Source organism: Bactrocera latifrons, unplaced genomic scaffold (assembly GCF_001853355.1).
Source record: "Bactrocera latifrons isolate USDA-ARS-PBARC rearing strain unplaced genomic scaffold, ASM185335v1 scaffold_326, whole genome shotgun sequence".
Classification (NCBI taxonomy): Eukaryota; Metazoa; Arthropoda; class Insecta; order Diptera; family Tephritidae; genus Bactrocera; species Bactrocera latifrons.
The window spans coordinates 157,652-173,872 of record NW_017536919.1 but is presented as its reverse complement, the minus strand read 5'-3'; the positions used below and the strand labels follow the sequence as shown (position 1 = coordinate 173,872).

The following is a 16,221-nucleotide window of genomic DNA, read 5'->3' as shown; positions in this document are numbered from 1 at the left end:
TATATATGTTTTATGTACTTTATATACAATATATAATTAATATATCCAGTGACTATATTTACATACACATCTTTGTACTTGCAGAATTAAAAAATACAAATGTGTTACCCTTATAGTCACTACAATGATTATATATGTACATATTTAATTTTGTCTTAAAGCCAATCACTAGATACATAATACCTGTATTTCGTGGTACGCTATTTACCAAAAAAAAACGTGTAATATTGCGAAATACATGTTTCAAACATTGATATATAGCAGCTCGTTTGGTTAAAGGAGGAAATCAGGCTCATATTCTTAGACAGTTAGAAACATTTGTCCGTTGTCCATATTTCCCTAAGTATGGATCAAGAAGAATGTCGATTTGTCGGCAAAGCGCATTGAGCCACGAATAATTTCTTTTGGACACTCCAGTCCAACTTCAATACCAAGAACTGGATTAAAAATATCACCGCATGCCCATAAACCACCTTGAGTCATCAATTTGTTGAGACGGCTAATAGCAATTCCCAACAATTCCCTTGATTTATAGAATGAAGACTCCCGTGATACTTCAACCTTAGTCTCTCGGAAGCTGGACAGTAGAGGAAAATATTTCTAAATGCACCTCACCTTCCTCTATGTAACTTATGCAATTTGAGTCCTTCAAAATTTTAGCCTCATCGCATGAGCTAAGAATGGGTGCTAATAGTGCAGCGTAGAGTTATAACTCCCATCATTGTGGCAAGATAACGACGTAGTCTTGTACTCTTGTTATATTCTTGTAGCCGATTACTGTGAAAATGTCGGCCATGTTGTTCGACCTTCGATGTAACATGGAAGTACTTGCATATATACGGTAAAATTGTCAACATTACACCGTGGATACCGAAATGGCCATTTCCAAAATTTTCGAAACTAAAGGACCGTTTATCAACAAAATTTGAGAGGTGAATTTTATACAAAATAGCATGTTCATTAAAGTGATCTAACCGTCCGCTTTTTCAATTCTCCAAGTTTATTTTTCTTTTACTACTGTAAATTGCTTAAACGACAAATTACTCTGAATAATGGTAATACGAAGATCTTTTAATTGATTTTTGTTAAACATTAATTAAAAGTTAGCCACTCAGCCTGGTATCATCATTATCGGGGGATACGTTATAGCTTTGGTATATCATTTATTTGTTCGAATTATTAATTCATTGTCAAGGAAATTGAATGGTACTTGGATTGGTCACTAATATAAGGAAATATTTCTCTAGGAACACAGCAGACTTGCACATTCTTTAAAGAACACAATAGCGTAATGCTGTACCGCAAGTTTAAACAACTTTTGTGATTTGTTCGATCCGAAACTTTCCAAATAGCGGCGAATCGAAGACAACTAATTTACAATATATTTCCATTGATCTATAACTTCATGTTTAAAATTTTTATTCTCTAAGATGCTTTTGCACTTAGATTACTGTATGTAGGTATCTAAACGCCATTCTTTAAATTTACGGGTTCTTATTATGTACTATACTTATACCTATTTGTCTTATAAATTCAATGGTCACTGTAGGTAAAAAATTGTAAGACATTTTAACTTAAATTTCGCGCGATAACCCATTCGTCGAAATATTTTCTTGCAAGGTTTCATCAATATCAAACAATAGTGTTTAGTATACGTTTGCCTTTGGATTCGACGATTTTTACGATGAGTAAAAATAATCAACAAAGAAGTTTCATTAAATTTTGTGAGCTGAAACAAATTCCCGAAACGTTCAGAATGTTGGAAGAGACAGATTATTGAAATAGGGTCGTAAATGCGTTGTCAGCGAACCACGTCCAAAGCTTCCATCAACATCAACTGACGATCAACACGTCAATAAAATAAAGTAATTGCAAAGATCTTACCGACATTACGTATTATTACTGACGAAGAGTTTTGGATCTATGCTCACAACACGGAAACAGACGAACAATCGACCGAATGTCGTGACAAAGGTGCGGCGAAGCCAAAAATCCAAGTCAGAGCAGGTCAAAAATCATCATTATCTTGAAAGTTTTCTTCGAAGTGTGGTGCACTCCGAATTCCTTCCAACCATTCAAACTGTCAACAAAGAAAACTTTATAGAATAGAAAGATAGTTTTTCGATAGATTATATTTCCAAAAATATCCTGTGGAATCGACGAGCTCATTTCTTAAATAGTTTTGGGATGGCAGCATTCTAAAGAGCAACCACTTGAAAATACAAACATATATAATATAAGTGAATCTTTAATCCGTTTTTCTCGAAACGACATTTTTCAAAATTGCTGACATCATAACTCAACGACAAATTAACTACTGGGCTTCGAATTAAAACTGAGTATTGTTGAAAACATTTACTATACAACCTAAAAAATTAAATTTTTCTTTCAAAATCCCGCCATTTTGTTAGTTTTTGATATTTTTCAAAGATCGTACGTCCATGTTTAGGAAATATCTTTAAATTTAATAAGCTTTTTGAATTTTTTTATTTCAGCTACTCATTCGGCCGGAATCATGTCAGCATTTGAGGCACTTTTTATGGCACCTCCGAAGACAGCACATAACTAAGTTAAACATTTTTGTAAAAAAAAAATTTTCAATATAGCTGGAAATATACCTTACTATGTTCAGCGAAGTTCGAAACATTCAATCGAGTACTTTCTTTAAAAAAAAATTCACGAAAATCGCCTAACTAAACGTGATGAGGTCTCTACGGCTGAATTTTCAGCATGTTTATATCAAAATTTCAGGATAGGTTGTTCAAATATGCACCAATGATTTACCATATACTTTTTTTCAAATATTTAATTGTTTTATAAAAAAAAAAAACATCGTAAAAATATATTCTTTTGTACCTCTGCAACCCACCTAACCAATTAAACTGTGTCGCAGGCATTCACATCCTTTGAACATGTTAAGGAAAAAAACATAAAAAAGAAAGAAAATAAAAGGCACTTGAGATCTTCTCAAAGAAAAAAATGAAAAGTATTCAAATAAAAGAAATAAAGTCTGCATACCAAAAACTATTCCAATAAATATTTACGTATGATCCTCAGATTTGTAGCGTAGAGTATTGCTGGGTATCTTATTAACTTGTGTATTCTAGGTTCCATACACACTTAGCTTTATAACCACATTTTGTTTGTCTATTTTGGTTCCATATTAAAGAATTAAAAAGCTTAATTTCATTAAAATGTTATAAAGTCAGACGAAAAGTTAAAGATTGTTTTAACTTTTAAACTTGGTCAAATATACTCGGTTTTGAAGTTGAAATTTTTAGAAGTGTGGACTAGGCTGGAGTAATCGGACATATTTTAGAAGACAATGATGACGTTGATGCATATGAGGAGAAAGAAGAAAATCCAAAACCAAATCTCACTGAAAAAGAAGAATATTATATAGACGATGGCGACCTATGCGTAGACAACATTACCAGACCACAACCAAAAAGCACCGTGGTGTAGACGAGGCAAATGTAAATAAATGGCGGCGGTAGCACCAAGCACAAAAAGAAGAAGCATCGAAAACTAAATTTAAGAAAATTAAATTTAAGTATCAGTCATATACATACAGTCCACTAATTGCAATTCTTTCCCTCGCCAAAATATTCAAATATCTTTGAACATGTACATACATATATCAAGTAATATGAGGAAGACAGTACAGAACACTCATTGGTATTTGAAGTATGCAGTAAAAAAATACATATTTACACTTATGTACGTACATCAATATACACAACAATAGTTAAGAAGTTACATTTAGAAAATATATAAAATGAAGAACATACTACAAATAAATTCAGAGTCACAACTAAGCTGAAACAAAATGCATGCCTATTTAATATAAGGTGTTGTACAGCTAGAAGAACGAAAATCATTATATAGATATTATATATAGTATATAGAGTAATTCTGGAACCAATTTCACAAATTTTCGAAATTAAACTGAAGCATATCCAAAACTTAATGCAACCGGAAGTTTGAAACTCGTTTATTACGTATATGGGACTATTGGCCCGTTTTTATCCATTTAAGGTACTACAAACAAGAATACGAAAATATTTATATAATACTATATATAATGTAAGTATTAACCCGATTTTACGAGTTTCGACTCAAGCACACACTATTATCAGATTTTTAAATCAAATTATTACCGATATTTTCGGAGAAACAATAAGCTATAGGCACTTCACCTACTCGTTAACTGTAAAGTATTCATATGGAATTTAAATTATTATATATAACTTGATTTACGCAGATGTAATTGAATCGAAATAGTGATTATGACGGTCAAATGTAAACGTATGGTAAGCTAACAAAGTAATGCTAACAGACTGCAATAATAGCATTTTTAACTTTATAACGATTAAAACCGGAAATTTTTTTTCAATTTTTTTTATTTTATTAAAGCTAAAAAAAAACAAAAAAAACCGGAAATATTAACTTTAATATTATTTAATTTTAAGACACAGGGACGACGCAAGACAACTTACCGCCCTAGACCAATGCTAAATTCTGCGCTTTAAGCTTTTTTGTCTTAACAAAAAAATGTATACTTTTGTGTTATATTGACTTCAAAAGCTGATTTATTTCTAGAGACCAATGACTGCAAATAACTCCACAAGAAGTACTCTAACTTTTTGGAGGTCATTCAATGTAACAAACTCTTGAAATAATCCAATATCAAAACAAGCCCCTTCTTGTTGGAACCAGATGCTGTAAAGGTCAACTTCTTCCAATTTCGGCCATAAAAAGGTGGTTATCATCGATCTATACCGAAGAATGGAGTCATATGTAGAAGTTCACGAAAGTTTGGAACGTTTTTTGATTGTCATTCGTTTGGGAGTGGCCGAATCTTTGACATATGACTTAAGCCGCATATTACTTCCGGTCTTAGATTAAGTATCCTTTCGGTAGCCAAAGAACATCCGATTGAAGGCGAGCTAAAGTGAAAAGCGAACCATTCCTTACAAAGCGTTGTGCGCTGGGTTTGGAACCCGCCACGTAAAAAAAACCAACCCAATGAAAACGCAACAACAGCCTCGGATGAGAGACCCCACTTTTGATGACGACCATGGCAAACGAAATAAGGACTACGAATTTTGAAATTGAGAGCATGCACCTGGAATGTCCGGTTCCTTAATTAGGAAGGTGCCGCTGCCCAGCTGGTTGATGTCCTCGTAAAAATAAAGGCTGACATCACCGCCGTCCAAGAAATGCGATGGACGGGACAGGGATAGAGACGAGTAGATCCTTGTGGCGTTTACTACAGTGGCGATATAAAGGAGTGCAAGTTTGGTGTGGGATTTGTGGTGGGAGAGAGACTCCATCRCCGATTACTATCATTCACTCTGGTGAATGGGCGTCTAGCCACAATCCGCATCAAAGCGAGGTTTTTCAACATATCGCTGATTTGCGCCCGCGCCCACGCCCAGACGGAAGGGAAGGACGATGTGAACAAAGATGCCTTTTATGAGTGTTTGGACCGCACTTATGAGAGCTGCAACCGCCACGATGTCAAAATCGTGCTTGGCGACTTTAAYGCCAGGGTGGGCAAAGAAGGTATCTTTGGYACTACGGTCGGTAAATTCAACCTCCACGAGGAAACATCCCCAAATGGGTTGAGGCTGATCGATTTCGCCGGGGCCCGAAATATTGTCTGTCTCTTATACACATCTCACAATACGTGCGAGATGGGATAGATAATGAGAGTTGAAGAGGGAAGCCAGACGCATTTGCAGACAGAAAAGAAAGAGGCCGAAATGCGTGAGTACGAAGAGCTTGATAAGCTTGCCGATAGGGGTAATGCTCGACAATTCAACGAAAAAATGTAGCGGCTTACAGAAGGTTTCAAGACCAGAGCATACTCTTGTAGAACCCCAAAGGTGATCTAGTCACCGATGCCCAGAGCATACTTAAATTATGGTGAGAATCTCCAAACTTGCTGAATAGCAGTGAAAGCATAACAACAGGAGATGGCGCACACGATTCCCCAATCGATGACGATGGAGAAGAAGTTCCATTGCCCGACCATGAAAAAGTTCGAATAGCAATTACCCGTCTGAAGAACAACAAAGCGGCGGGGGCCGATGGATTGCCGGCCGAGCTATTCAAATACGGCGGCGAAGAACTGATAAGGAGCATGCATCAGCTTCTTTGTAAAATATGGTCGGACAAAAGCATGCCTAACGATTGGAATTTAAGTGTGCTATGCCCAATCTCAAAAAAGGAGACCCCACAATCTGCGCCAACTGCCGTGAAAGAAGAATCGACACTCACCACCTCTTCGTCGATTTCAGAGCTGCTTTCGACAGCACGAAAAGGAGCTGCCTTTATGCCGCGATGTCTGAATTTGGTATCCCCGCAAAACCAATACGGCTGTGTAAGCTGACATTAAGAAATACCCAAAGTTTCGTCAGAATCGGGAAGGACCTCTCCGATCCGTTCTATACCAAACGAGATTTCAGACAAGGCGTGCGACTTCTTCAACCTGCTTCTGGAGAAAGTCATTCGAGCTGCAGAACTAAATAAAGAAGGTACCATCTTCTATAAGAGTGTACAGGTGCTGGCGTATGCCGATGTTATTGATATCATTGGCCTCAACACCCGCGATGTTAGCTCTGCTTCTCCAGACTGAACAAGGAAGCAAAACAAATGGGTCTGGCAGTATACGAGGGCAAGACGAAATATCTTCTGTCATCAAACAAACAGTCGTCGCACTCGCGACTTGGTACGCACGTCACTGTTGACAGTCATAGCTTTGAAGTTGTAGATATCTTCTCCATCTTGGCACCAGCATAAACACCACCAACAATGTCAGCCTAGAAATCCAACGCAGGATAACTCTTGCCAACAGTTGCTACTTCGGACTGAGTAGGCAATTGAGAAGCCAGGTCCTCTCTCGATAAACAAAGACCACACTCTATACGTCACTCATAATTCCCCCTATATGCTATATGGTGCAGAGGCTTGGACGATGTCAACAACGGATGAGTCGACGATGCGAGTTTTCGGGAGAAAAGTTCTGCGAAAGATTTATGGTCCTTTGCGCGTTGGCCGCGGCGAATAGCGCATTCGATGGAACGATGAGCTGTACGAGATATACGACGACATTGACATAGTTCAGCGAATTAAATCATGTTGTCCGGATGGCTGAGGAAGAGGAAGACCTCCACTCCGTTGGAAGGACCAAGTGGAGAAGGACCTGTGTTCACTTGGAATATCTAGTTGGCGCCACATAGCGAAAAGAAGAAACGAATGACGCGCGGTTGTTAACTCGGCTATAATCGCGTAAGCGGTGACTACGCCAATCAAGAAGAAGAAGAAATATTCGAATGTTGACACCTGCATCCTTGTGAAATTTCGAATTATTTCGGATGCATTCTCAGTTCAAATATCAAATGTGTAATATTTTCTGAATCACGCTTCTGGTCATATGGATGCATCATTCATTCTCTTTTACATCTTTCATTTCGATAAAAAAAATCACTTTTTGAAAATACTCGTTTCCTTCTTATTTTCATTTTATTTCAATGCACAGCAATTTACCTAATATAAAGACAATTAGGTAATAAAATGTGCTATCGAGCGTACTGTGTGAAAGAGTAAAGCTTATCTTCAACAAACTGATTGGACCGTTCAGTACCTGGTAAATCAACAACCGACTAAATATTCACCATGCGCCAAATCTTGGAAAAGACACGCACCACCCCTTCCTCGATTTTAAAGCTGCTTTCGACAGCACGAAAAGGAGCTGCCTTATGCCGCGATATGTAAATTTGGATTCGATACCAAACGAGGTTTCAGGCAAGACGACACTTATCGTGCGACTTCTTCAATCTGCTGCTGCAGAAAATAATTCGAGCTGCAGAGCTTAGTCGATCAAGTACAATTTTCTATAGGAGAACGCTGTACGGCGTAATTGACCTCAACACCCGCGCCGTTAGTTTTGCTTTTTCCAGACTGGATAAGAAAGTGAAGCAGATGGGTCTGGTAGTGAACGAGGGCAAGACGAAGTATTTCCTGTCATCAAACAAACAGTCGTCGCGGTTGCGGTCAATGCGTTGATCAGCGCCCAGAGAATGCTACGTATTTTCAGTACCAATAGGCAATGTGGAATGGACACACTAACCACCTTGGTACGGTTCGAGGCCCTTCTAGAACGTCTGCCGTGCTTTGGGTCCAGCACCCGGTTGCAATGCAACTCCACATTCAACTGACAAGTTCAGTTCTTCCCGCGAGGGCCAGTACGCATGAGCAGGTTGGCGTAAACTCCAAGGGCTCCTACATCCTGGGTACCAGAACTGAGTCTCCAGTCAGACCTCGTAGCCGAAGCTACTACCAGTTGAGCTTACATATGGCCCTGGAATGGTGGCCAGGGGTTGGACCCCATACATACATCACATACACATACCAATCATACTGAATCTAACACTCATTCCCAGTTAACCGCCTTCGCCGCTTAAACAATTCACGCGCAAACGACCCTAACCCTTTAGTATTCCGACGATTGAAGATCACACCACTAACATCTAATCGTCTATCAGTCCAACTAATCCCCATACCACCCAGATACCTTATGTCCGAGTACATCGGGTGTTCTTCAATTAAATGCGCCCCCGCCCCACAAAACCAACCCAGCATTTCGTATAGGTGAATCTGAATGCATTTTCGCATTCGCAAGCATAAAGCCCAGACTCAGACAAAATCTGAAGTCTCCCTTATCCGACGAACCCAGCATCCCGAATGTACTCGTACGTCGCTCGGCCGTTAGGACTATTGCCCCAAAGATTGGGAGATCCCGCACCACATCATCGTCAGAAATCCAGTTATTTCGCAGCAATGACACACTCAAACCCCTTCTTAACCTGATTGCAACAGCACGCTGTATGAAAATCAGGTCAAAAGGGGGTGCACCTAACAAAACCTGCACTGCATCCGTTGAAACGGTGCGACATACAGGCAAATATGAAAGCAACATGTAACGCTGGATTGAGAGGAGTTTTTGAAACCCCAAGATAGTCGTGGCTGCCTCCCATCACTCGGCGGCTCCATATGTGGCACAGGCCACAAACAAACCAGGATATATGGTGCGCACAGCACGACGTCCGAGACCCCAATTACTCCTCAAAATACGGCGTATTTTACTTACGCTCCATCACATTCGTCAAGTGTGGAGTAAATCACATCCTTTCACTCATGGTCAACCCCAGATATTTGACTTGCGTCACATATCTGATGCTGACTCCATTCACACCGACAATCGGTGGACGAACCGGTGACAATGTGCCCTTAAGCAGCATTGCAAGGACATATTTGTTGACGTTCTCCCTAACGACATTTGGAACATAAAACCATGCATCCCTATACTGCGTCCTTTCCTGAACACAAACTGCTTATCGGACCACATACTTCGCTTTAGCTCCTTAAGCCGTCTTCTAATGGAGGGACAGGTATCTGTTGTGCTCTTATAAGTTTCCGAGAGAAAGGTTCTGCGTAGGATTTATGGTTATTTACGCATTGGAAACGTCGAACGCCGCAGTCGATAAAACGATGAGCTGTATGAGATATACGACTACATTGACATAGTTCAGTGAATTAAAAGACAGCGGATACGCTGGCTAGATCGCGTCGTTCGAATGGACAAAAAGGAAGACCTACACTCCTTTGGAGAAGAACCTGGCTTCGCTTGGAGTCTCCAATTGGCGCCCCTTGCGAAAAGAAAAAACGACTGGCGCGCTGCTGTTAACTCGGCTATTACCGCATAAGCTTCACTCGGCTTCATTTCGAAAGAATTATCGACCGATGTTTCCATCAATCCAAAAACTACACCAAACTGCCTATTGAGGTGTATGTGATGGTTGCTCTTGAATAATTTGCGAATTTTTTCGCACCAGAATCAACAGTTTTGTTTCTTTACAGCCCACTCGGATGAAAGTGAGACGACCAAGAAATGGTAAAGTTGCAATTGGAAATCGATTATTTTGTTATTAAAATTTAAAAATTTGTTAACGTCGATCTTGCGTATATCTTTCTATGATAAAATTGTAAACGTCACTTAATACAATGAAAAAAAAAAAATACGACACTTAGAAATCATATCATCCCTTTGAAAATCCCGTAATATATGTATTTAGTATATTTGGCTTATCAAACTTTCTTTTTACATAAATGAAAAACAAGTTCAAAAGCCTACAATTCGCTTAGTTCATATCAAAAAAGTTTACTAGTGATTATTTATAGATTACTCAGGGGTGTTATGGAGTTTGATAGTTGTCGGAATCATAATTGACACCGATCAAAAAAAGTAGTAGGTGCCATGAATTCAGATATTATTTGTTTGATATTCGAAACAGAATTTGTATAGGTTTTGGGTGTTACGGAAACCAAATTTATCGGTATTGGTATCATAAACAAAGCAAGAAGATAGTCGCTCACAGATTTGAAATGTAAGTTAAGAAATCAAGTTATTTTATTATTACGATTTAATTTATCTTTACTTCCGTAGGGGAAAACACTAGTATAAAACACGACATGTCTTGATTATTTAGACACCCAAATGCGTCTTTATACATTCTATAAATGTTATTTCTTGAAATCTTTCTTCAATTGGGAACTTATTAAAAACTTTAATAGGATTGCTTCCAAATGTATTCATTTGCAAGTTTTGTCATGTCAGTAAATAGCTGATTCGAATATTGGTTTTGCGTATGTTCGAAAAGACGAAAATCCAAAAAGATTCTGTGATACCATTGAAAATCCAAATTGGTTTGCAAATCTGACAGCTAAGCGAGCAGCTATTGCTCGCGCTTAATTCCTTAATAAAATTCACCACACCTCTATAATTGAAATAAACTGTCAACATAACGGCTCATCTTTGACACGATACTCGGCCGATTGATCGTATGTTTCCGGGTCCTAAGCATAGATTTAAGAGTCATCGCCAGTAGTAATACGTTTCATGGCATGCTGGTCAGAAAGCATGAATTTGCAACCAATTATATATGCCAAAATAATGTTATCCACATTAAAATTTTGTGAACAGATAATCTTTGTAAACAAGACTGGCAAAATATAATTCAATTTTAAAATTTGCTTAGCATTACAAAGTGGCTCATCTTTCCCTTATAATTTAACTGTCTTTTCTGTTTTCTTAAGCGAACTTGCAATGTCGGTTCAACTATGTCAAATAACAACTACTGGCTACTACTATTTAAAAATTAACTATGCTCCCGTGTATACCTATAAATTTTTTTAGAATGCGAAAATATAGAAATCTGTTTTTGTATCATACTTAGTATAAAACAAAGTCGGTTTTTCTGTCCCTATATCTCTATGCAAGCTTAAATCCTGTTTCTTGTTTTTAATGCGGTTTTAGTTTTAATAGATAGAGTGACTGAAGAGGAAGGTTTATTCATTAAATAGTGGATAAATACTGTTATTTTTGAGGTATTTTGGTGTCATTTGTGGCAGCTCACGCAAGTGCGGAAAGTTTTCTGATCGCCATTCACTTGGGAGTGGCCAGAAACGATTCTTTTACATATGACTCAAGCAGTTCACGACTTCCGGTATTTCACCAAGTATCCTCTGGGTATCCTAAGAAGACAAGCTAAAGTGAGAAGGCGAAACATCCCCTCCGCAGGGTTGTGCGCTGGGTTTGGGACCCGCCACGTAAAAAATCATACCAATGAAAAGGAACAACAAGCTTCGGATGAGTTATCCCCCTTTTGATGAATTGAAGGCATGCACACTAGGGTGGGTCGATTCCGGACTTTTTTCGATTCGGGATTTCTAATAGTGCGGAAAAGTTGCCTTAGTACTTCCTGATTCCAATGCAACTTTTTGTTTTGAGATCGGATTGCATCTTCAACCCCAACTCCGGCCTTGAAATTTCGGAAATTCGCCCAAAATCGTGAAATTGTCTACCTAGCGCCTGAAATACGCATCTCATGGCAAAATGTATAAAACAGAAGTTATTTGTCACGTCATTTGCTACCGAAATGGTGATCATTGCCGTAGGATGAACCGTTCCCGAGATACGAGCGAAAATGCGGCGCGCCACAGCGTAAGGTGAAAATTGTTGCAGCTCTCACCTAACCTGTATTGGTCACCCAGAACCCACCGCGTGGAGGTGGCTGCTCTTCCGGTTCCTCCCAAACCCAACCAAACCAACCAACCATATGTCAGGCTTGTTTTGGTCTGAATCTGTGTCAAATTTATTGATAAAATCAGATTTTGTACTAAACTTTGGCACTATTTGCCTAGATTTCAGTATAGAGCGTATAAAACGATCACGAGATTGGAGGCCAATAACTTTAGAAGATGCCTCTGTCACCACTTTGACGGTTCTCTCGACTGCCATGGTGTGAGAGGAGAACTCACTAAATTTCCATACCTCTGCAGTGTCACCCGACAGGCCTTATATGAGTTCTTCGTTAGAAACTGAACAAAGAACTGGTGGAACAGTCAAGGTAATAGTCTTCCAGTTAATCATATCGTAACAATTATTAGCTTTGAAATTCAGCTTTGGCACTATATTACATATAGCCCTTCCATTTACAGTGTCAGACTCTGCTTCTCTGGCTGCCAGAAGACGGTCAAGGGCCAACTTTCTGACTTCTATCCGTTCGTCAGTCATCATACTAAGRAGAATGTTTTCGGGAAGAGCAAAGAAAGCATTCTGTTGAATGGATGAATCGGCAACCTTGCTCAGTTTAGCAGGTAAGTATCTCGACCTTTGAATTGCAGCATAGAGATGACGCGAGCCATCTTTGATTGAACTCTTGAATCTTATTGAGAACCACAAAGGTGAGTAAACTGTAAGTATGTACTTGATCAAAATCTTTATTTCCGTTGTTGGTTTGTCAGTAGAAATGTATAATCTCAGAATTCTATTTGCACAGGTGAGCCAGGGAGATTTGCTCATGTTACTTGAATGCATGGACGCTAAATCTGAGGAACAGTGACCGGAAATAACAGCTTCTGATATTTTATAGAGATAAGTTTGGTCTGCGCTAAGTTGGGTCGGATTAATAACCTCAGAAGGTAATTGGCAGGATGGAAAACTTTCAAATTTGACAACAGGCAACTTCTCACAATCAGGGAGCAGTTTACCTATGTCGCCARRRRATGTATTTGGACTCTTTGAGACACCATCTATGTGTTCGAAAAGAGCACGAAATGGAAGTTCGTTGAAATGTAAAAGACAAACAACCCACTGTAATGGCCTACCTATTCTTTCTTCTAGTTTCCGAATGATTCCACCTTTCCAACCTGTSWTSGYGTTGGTGCCATCAGCACCGACAACTTCTAGATGTTCCACATCAACTGAATTGTCATGTAAATGTTGCCATATAGCTTGCGTCTCAACCTCAGCTGACCCGGAAGGAGAGTGGCCAAAGTAATGACAACCAGATTCCGCTATAAGAGAGATATGTTACTCTTTGACAGTGTCGCGGTAGTACTTTTCACCTTCGCTGACTTGTGTAAGTGTATCTTCTTTGCGGCCGTCAAAATACAGCCCTTACACGGAATCAATACTTTCGGTGTTTTCGAGCTTAACTCCAACACTTTTTTTGCCCGACTAATCTTGCATTTGTCAGTGACAAAKCTAGCCTGATCCTCTGTTATCAAACCTGCTTTCTTGGCATCCAGAAAAGCAGATGAAACAATCAAGACCGCTGCTCTATCACTTACTCCAAATCTTTGGGCAGCTAAAACAGTGTGTTCGAATACTAGTGTGTTTTGTTTGGTTTTAGAGGATGGAAGAGAAAATCCATCGTTTCTGGAAGAATCCATGTGCGACGGCGTATGAGAGTCTGGCTGATCTGAATGGTCACGTGTTCTAGCTGATACTTTTCTGGTAAGTGCTGATGTTGAATGACCTTTTGAAAGCTTTTCTTTACGTTAATGTTTTTTTTTTTTTGTAATCTTTTTTGGTTTAGGTAGATCAACACTTCCAATGCGACCAATTCTTCTGGTTCTCTGGTCYAAGAGAAATGGTTGYTCATTGAYAGGAACTTTCCTTTCCTTTGGACAAGTGCAAGAAGAAAAATAAATGCATTTACAAGCAGCGATGTCAAATAATTTTTCGGCAGAAGAGACAAAGTCGTCTCTGTTAGAGCTCAAGCCTATTGGGTTCCTTAAAAACATTTGTTTATGAGTCAGAAATTTCTTTTGCACTGGGCGAAATCACCGACAAGAGTGAGGGAACTCGATGAAGAAATATTTGTGTGGAGACCTATCCGAACGTGTCCATTGCGTAGGTGAATGAATGTGAGTGATAGCACTCGGCGAAATCAACGTCAAGAAGTGTGGCCGCAAGCCGATTTCACCCTGCGCTGTGGCGCGCCGCATATTCGCTCGTATCTCGGGAACGGTTCGTCCTACGGCTATGATAGCACATACTATTTCGTTAGCAAATGACGTGCCAAATAACTTTTGTTTTATACATTTTGCCATGAGATGCGTATTTCAGGCGCTAGGTAGACAATTTCAATGCCGGAGTTGGGGTTGAAGATGCAATCCGATCTCAAAACAAAAAGTTGCATTGTAATTAGGAAGTACTAAGGCAAATTTTCCGCACTATTAGAAGTCCCGAATCGAAAAAAATCCAGAATCGACCCACCCTAATGCACACGGAATGTCCGCTCCCTTAATTGGGAAGATCCTTTTGAAGGCGAGCTACAACCCCCTCCGCAGGGTTGTGAGCTAGGTTTGGGACACACCACGTAAAAAATCATTCCAATGAAAAGGAACAACAAGCCTCGGATGAGTTACCCCCCTTTTGATAAAGACCATGGCAACCGCAATAAGGACTACGAATTGATTCCAGGGCATGCACCTGGAAAGTCCGGTCCCTTAATTGGGAAGGTGCTGCTGCCCAGCTGGTTGATGTTCTCGTGAAAATAAAGGCTGACATCACCGCCGTCCCAGAAATGCGATGGAAGGGACAACGACAGAGATGAGTAGATCCTTGGGGCATTTACTAAAGTGGCCATTTAAAAAACCGCAAGTTTGGTCCGGGATTCGTGGTGGAAGAGAGACTCCATCGCCGAGTACTATCATTCAGTCCAGTGTATGAACGTCTATTCACACCAAAGCGAGGTTCTTCAACATATCGCTTATTTGTGCCCACGCCAAGACAGAAGAGAAGGACGATGTGACCAAAGATGCCTTTTATGAGTGTTTGGACCGCACTTATGAGAGCTGCCCCCGCCACGATGTCAAAATCGTGCTTGGCGACTTTAACGGCAGGGTTCACGAGGAAACATCCCCAAACAGGTTGAGGCTGATCGACTTCGCCGGGGCCCGAAATATGGTTATATGTAGTACTAGATTCCAGCATAAGAAGATACAGCAAGCTACCTGGCTGTCTGCGGATCGAAAAACCACCAACCAGATCGATCACGTTGTGATAGACGGAAGACACGTCTCCAGTGTTTTAGATGTACGTGCACTTCGAGGTCCTAATATCGACTCGGACCACTACCTTGTTGCAGCCAAGATTCGCACCCGCCTCTGTGCAGCAAAAAACGCACGCCATCAAACACAAGGATGGTTCGACGTCGAGAAGCTGCAATCACAACTGACAGTCGAACGATTTTCTACCCGGCTTGCACTCCTGCTACTACAGCTTCAACTGAAACCATTGGTTTTCGCAAAATGCAAAACAACAGCTGGTACCACGAGGAGTGGCGTGTCGCAGAGGAGAGAAAACAGACTGCATACCTCGCAAGGTTACGGTCGACCACAACACATGCGGGATGGGATAGATATCGAGAGTTGAAGAGGGAAGCGAGACGCATTTACAGACAGGAAAAGAAAGAGGCCGAAATGCGTGAGTACGAAGAGCTTAATGAGCTGGCCGATAGGGGTAATGCTCGAAAATTCTACGAAAAAATGTGGCGGCTTAAAGAAGGTTTTAAGACCGGAGTATAATCTTGTAGAACGCCCAAGGGTGATGTAGTCACCGATGCCCAGAGCATACTTAAATTGTGGAGGGAACACTTCTCCAGCCTGCTGAATAGCAGTGAACGCACAACGCCAGGAGAATTCGAACTCGATTCCCCAATCGATGAAAATGGAGCAGACGATCCATTGCCCGACCAGGAAGAAGTTCGAATAGCAATTACCCGCCTGAAGAACAACAAAGCGGCGGGGGCCGATGGATTGTCGGCCGAGCTATTCAAACACGGCGGCGAAGAACTGATAAGG

At 40.1% G+C, this 16,221-nt stretch overlaps 1 protein-coding gene across 11 annotated transcripts in view; it reads right to left on the bottom strand.

Moving 5' to 3' along the window:
* LOC108971132 (calcium-dependent secretion activator) overlaps positions 1 to 16,221 on the bottom strand; it is a 144,276-nt gene that overhangs the window by 42,083 nt on the left and 85,972 nt on the right. The gene's annotated exons all lie outside the window — the stretch shown is intronic.